The sequence below is a fragment of the Rutidosis leptorrhynchoides genome, chromosome 1 (assembly GCF_046630445.1).
Source record: "Rutidosis leptorrhynchoides isolate AG116_Rl617_1_P2 chromosome 1, CSIRO_AGI_Rlap_v1, whole genome shotgun sequence".
Lineage (NCBI taxonomy): Eukaryota > Viridiplantae > Streptophyta > Magnoliopsida > Asterales > Asteraceae > Rutidosis > Rutidosis leptorrhynchoides.
In genome coordinates this window covers 229,084,990-229,091,957 of record NC_092333.1, presented here as the reverse complement: position 1 = coordinate 229,091,957, position 6,968 = coordinate 229,084,990, and positions in this window count along the sequence as shown.

Here is a 6,968-nt window from a genome sequence, read left to right as displayed (position 1 = left end):
TTTGTCATTGTTTTCATCGATGACATACTTATTTACTCTAAGAATGATCAAGAGCACGAAGAACATTTGAGAATGGTGCTAGAATTGTTGAGGAAGGAAGAACTGTTCGCTAAGTTTTCTAAGTGTGCATTTTAGTTAAAAGAAGTGCAATTCCTCGGTCATGTAGTGAGCAAGGAAGGCATTCAGGTTGATCCGGCAAAGATTGAATCTATAGAAATGTGGGAAACCCCGAAACTCCAACGCACATACGTCAATTCTTAGGATTGGCTGGTTATTACAGAAGATTCATCCAAGATTTTTCCAGAGTACCAAAACCCTTGACTGCATTAATGCGTAAAGGGAAGAAATTTGACTTGAAGGATGAGCAAGAGAATGCATTTCAATTGTTGAAGAAAAAGTTAACTACGTCACCTATATTGTCATTGCCTGAAGGGAATGATGATTTTGTGATTTATTGTGATGCTTCATAGCAAGGTCTCGGTTGTGTATTAATGCAATGAACGAAGGTAATTGCTTATGCGTCTAGACAATTGAAGATTCATGAGCAGAATTATACGACTCACGATTTGGAATTGGGCGTTGTTGTTTTTGCATTGAAGATGTGGAGACATTACTTATATGGGGTCAAATGTACCATATAAACCGACCACAAAAGTCTTCAACATATATTTAATCAGAAGCAACTGAACATGAGGCAGCGTAGGTGGATTGAGCTACTAAATGATTATGACTGTGAGATTCGTTACCACCCGGGGAAGGCGAATGTTGTAGCCGACGCTTTGAGTAGAAATTACAGGGAACCTATCCAAGTAAAAGCTATGAATATAATTATTCATACTAACCTTACTACTCGAATAAAAGAGGCGCAACGGGGAGTTTTGAAAGAAGGAAATTTTGTAAAGGAAATACCCAAAGGTTTGGATAAACAGCTTACTATTCGGGAGGACAGAACCCGGTATTTGGATGAAAGAATTTGGGTACCAAAGTTTGGGGATTCGAGAGAAATGGTACTTAGAGAAGTACATAAAACCAGATACTAAATACATCCAGGAGCGGGGAAAATGTACCAAGACCTCAAGAAACACTTTTGGTGGCCGGGTATGAAAGCTGATATTGCTACATACGTAGGAGAATGTTTGACTTGTTCTAAAGTCAAAGCTGAACATCAGAAACCATCAGGTCTACTTCAACAACCTGAAATCCTGGAATGGAAATGGGAAAATATTACCATGGATTTCATCACTAAATTGCCAAGGACTGCAAGTGGTTATGATACAATTTGGGTAATAGTCGATCGTCTTACCAAGTCAGCACACTTTCTACCAATGAAAGTTGAAGATAAAATGAAGAAATTGGCACGACTATACTTGAAGGAAGTCGTCTCCAGACATGGAATACCAATCTTTATTATCTCTGATCGAGATGGCAGATTTGTTTTAAGATTTTGGCAGACGTTGCATCAAGCATTGGGAACTCTTCTAGACATGAGTTCTGCCTACCATCCACAAACTGATGGGAAAAGTGAAAGGATGATACAGACACTTGAAGACATGCTAAGAGCATGTGTTATTGATTTTGGAAATGGTTGGGATTGACATCTACCATTAGCAGAATTTTTCTACAACAATAGTTATCACTCGAGTATTGATGCGGCACCGTTCGAGGCACTTTATGGCAGGAAGTGCAGGTCTCCAATTTGTTGGAGTGAAGTGGGGGATAAACAGATTATGGGTCCGGAAATTATCCAGAAAACTACTGAGAAGATCATTCAGATTCAACATCGGTTGAAAACAGCCAGGATTTGGCAAACGAGCTACGCCGATGTCAGAAGAAAACCTTTAGAATTTGAGGTTGGTGACCTGGTCATGCTTAAGATATCACCTTGAAAAGGTGTCATTCATTTTGGAAAACGGGGGAAACTAAACCCGAGATATATTGGGCCATTCAAGATTATTGAACGTGTTGGGCTAGTGGCTTATCGACTTGAACTACCTCAACAAATCGCCGGAGTACATAACACCTTCCACGTATCGAATTTGAAGAAATGCTTAGCTAAAGAAGATCTCACTATTCCTATAGACGAAATTAAGATCGACGAAAAACAACAATTCGTTGAAGAACCCGTCGAAATAATGGATCAAAAGGTTAAAGGGCTTAAGCAAAGTAGAATACCAATCATTAAGGTTCGATGGAATGCTCGTAGAGGAACCGAGTTCACATAGGTGCGTGAAGATCAGATGAAGCAGAAATACCCGCACTTATTTCCAGACGATGCGTCAACGCCTACAACTGCTTAAAATTTCGGGACGAAATTTATTTAACGGGTAGGTACTGTAACGACCCGGATTTTTCTTTGAATATTATATGAGATTAATATTTACATGATTAAATATTTCCAACATGTTAAACAATCAAACTTGTTAAGACTTGAATGTTTGAAACGAATTTTTTATAAACATTTGACCACCCAGTTTGTCCGAGGATTCACGAACATTAAAACTTGTAAAAACGACATGATGATATATATATGGGCATATATATATATATATATATATATATATATATATATATATATATATATATATATATATATATATATTTAACATGATAGAATGATAAGTAAGTATCTCATTAAGTATATTAACAATGGGTTAGATATATAAAATGAGACTACTAAATTAAGGATTTCGAAACGCTATATATATGTAACGATTATCGACGTAATAACGTCTTAACTAAAATAAATACATATGTATCGTATTAAGATATATTAATACACTATGTTTAACATAATAAAAGGATAATTAAGTATATCATTAAGTGTATTAACAATGAACTATATACATAAAACGAGACTACTAACTTAAGGGTTTCGAAACAATATATACATGTAACGATTAACGAAGAAATAACGACTTAATTAAAATGTATATATATGTAATTTATTAAGAAGTATTAATGCACTTTTAAAAGAGTTAAAGACATATATCAAAATACTTATACTTATCAAAGATAACTATAATCGTATTCTCATTCGTTTTCATCAAGAATTCTACTCGTATTCGTACGGTATTTTCACCCGTATAATACCCAGCTTCTAGATGTATATACTATTGGTATATACACTTAATGATCAGCTCTTAGCAGCCCTAAATGACTCATCAACCATTATAGAAACATGTAGGGTTTAACCTTTGTCATTTAGTGTGACGACCCAGAAATTTCTGACCAAATTTAAACTTAATCTTTAAATGACTCAATGTTTCTGACACGATAAGCAAAGTATGTTAAGTTAAATCTCAAAAATTTTGAACTGTGTTCATATACTGAATTAACCTTCGACTATTCCCGACGATTCACGAACCGCTATTTGTAAATAAATATATATGTAAGTATATGTAAATGTATATATAATAAGTTGAAATATTAATTGTTAGAAATAATTATTTAAATAACTTACGATAAAATAAAATGTGTTATTTAAAATGTGTTTATATATATTGAATATATAAGGTTTCAAAATTATTTAGTAAACGATAATAACACCCGTTTATTGATTCGATTGATATTTAAGTAAGTTAATTTGAACCTATGAGATGTTAAAAATAAACGTAAGTGCATAAATGAATTATAATTTTTAAAAATGTAAACGTTATGTGATATAATAATTTCTAGTATTTAAACGATTTTAAAATATATATAATGAACCTTGAAAATAATTAGTTTTGAAAAACTGAAGATTATATCGTTAAATAAAGATTTCAATTATATATATATCGTTAAATAATTAGTTACAAATTTATATATTCCTAAATGATAATATATATATTTTATAATGTGATAAAATATAATATTAACTTAGATATAAAACGATTTTATTATATTTATTTTTCGTGTAATAAAGATTTTAAATAATATTAAATATATTTTAATAAATAACGAGTAGATGATTTAAAGACGCAAATGACCAAAACACTCAAACGTATAAGTTACATTTTAAGTGAGATAATTTATCGATAAGTTAAGACTAATTATTGATAATTTTGAGTGAGATAATTTACGTATAAGTACAAACCGTAAAGTGTAAAGTACAAGATTTTAAAGCGTACGAAAAGACATTCGAAAAACCAGAATCGGGACATAAGTCGAGCGTCAACGTACAAGTTCTCGGAACAAAAATTACAAGTCAACTATGCTCGAGAATATAATATAATATATATATAATTATATAGATTAAATATAAATATATATAATTAAATAAAAATCGTCGGCAGAGTAAAACAAAACATTGTGAGATGGAAGCACAGGCCATGAGATCGCATGGCCATTACCCTACAGACCCATGCGATCGCATGGGGGTCAGTGGTTGGTCACAATTATAAATCAAGCGAAAATCATTCAGTTCGTTCATTCAATCTTTCTCTTCTTTCTCTCTATATTACTCCGTAAATATTTATTTATTATTTATTAATATTATTATTAAAGATTATTATTATTAATTAATATTAGTAGTATTATAGTATTAGTTTTATACATAAAATATTACGACAAAGGTTATGTTCGGGCGATTTCAAAATGGGTTTTCAAAGGGATTAGAACTAAGGAAATTATGGGTTACAGCTATGGAAATTATGTGTATTGCTTGGGGGGTTGTGATCGTGAGTCAAAGGTCAACCTAGCGTTTATCAGTCCCGTTGCGTCCGCGTATTTTTCCTGCAATATTGAATCACAATATTGATACGTGAGTGATGATTCCATTTTTATTATCTAAATTCATTACTAATATTATTATTATTATTATTATTATTATTATTATTATTATTATTATTATTATTATTATTATTATTATTATTATTATTATTATTATTATTATTATTATTATTATCATCATTATTGTTATGATTATAATTATGTGATTGTAGTAATTATTGACTAAAAGCTATTAAACAAGACGATTAGGAAATAATGAGTATACGTATCATGATTTAGTTAAAATATTGTTAAGATTATTATTTAGATAAAAATATCATTTTATTATTTTTATCATTGTTAAAAGTATCATTATTATTAAAATTATAATTTTGTTTAAAATTATCATTATTATTAATATTATTATCATTATTATCATTATTATTATTATTATTAGTATTATCATTAAAATTATTACTAAAATTATCAATTATATCATTATTATCATTGTTATTGAAATTAACATTTAAAATTATCATTTTTATCAAAACTAACATTTTTATTAAAAATTTTCATTTTTATTAAAATCATCATTTTTATTAAAAAGTATCATTATTAAAAATTATCATTATTAAAATTATCATTTTTTTAAATGATCATTTTTATTAAAATTATTATTATTACTATTATTATCATTATTAGTATTATTACTAATATCATTATTATTATTTTGTTAACATTATTAGTATTATTATGATTACAAATATAAAGATTATAAATACAAATATTATTATGAAAATGATTAAGTTATAATTCAAAATGAATTATTAATATTATTATTATTATCATTATTTTAATAATTATATTTTAACAAACAAAAAATATTTATCTAAAAATATGTTTATTACATATCATAACTATATAAATATCACATACTATTTTATATAATATTAACTAGATTATATATCTTATATAAACAGTTTATATAAATATTAATTTTAAAACATTTTATATAATATTTCTAAAACATTAACATGTAATATTTATAAATGATTTATATTATTTACTTTAATAAAATCTAAGATATAAATGTTAATTAGTTATTTAAAATATATAAAATAACTATATTTAAGTTATTTATTAACGTGACATATGAATAATTAAATATAATAAGTATATTAATAAAATTAATATATATATTTATTATATGTTTTAATATATATATATATATATATATATATATATATATATATATATATATATATATATATAATTGATATAGGTTCGTGAATCCGAGGCCAACCCTGCACTTGTTCAGTGCCGTCATATGCATAATTACTACAAAATACTGTATCATGAGTTCATTTGATCGCTTTTTACTAAATGCTTTTGCAATATATATTTTGGAACTGAGAATACATGCGCTTTTATAAATGTTTAACGAAATAGACACAAGTACTTGAAACTATATTCTATGGTTGGATTACGAATACCGAATATCGCCCCTTTTAGCTTGGTAGCCTAAGAATTAGGGAAATGACCCCTAATTGACGCGAATCCTAAAGATAGATCTATGGGCATTGACACGCCCCATCCGGGATGTATTGAGTACATTTTCCTGTATTGAGTATCTGATTTTATGTGCTTCCCTAAGTACCATTTCTCTCATATCCCCAAACTTTGGTACCCAAATTCTCTCAGCCAAATACCGGGTTCCGTCCTCCCGAATAGTAAGCTGTTTATCCAATCCTTTGGGTATTTACTTTTCAAAACTACCTTCTTTCAAAACTCCTTGTTGTGCTTCTTTTATTCGAGTAGTAAGGTTAGTATGAATAATTATATTCATAGCTTTTACCCGCATAGGTTCTCTTACCTTTCTACTCAAAGCATCAGCTACCACATTCACCTTCCCCGGATGATAACGAATCTCACAGTCATAATCATTTAGTAGCTCAACCCACCTATGCTGCCTCATGTTCAGTTGCTTCTGATCAAATATATGTTAGAGACTTTTGTGGAAGGTATATATGATACTCTTGACCCAATAGAAGTAATGTCTCCACATCTTCAATGCAAAAACAACAGCGCCCAATTCCAAATCGTGAGTCGTATAATTCTGCTCGTGAATTTTCAATTGTATAGATGCATAAGCAATTACCTTCATTCATTAAATTAACACACAACCGAGACCTTGGTTTGAAGAATCACAATAAATCACAAAATCATCATTCCCTTCAGGCAATGACAATATAGGTGCTGTAGTTAACTTTTTCTTCAAC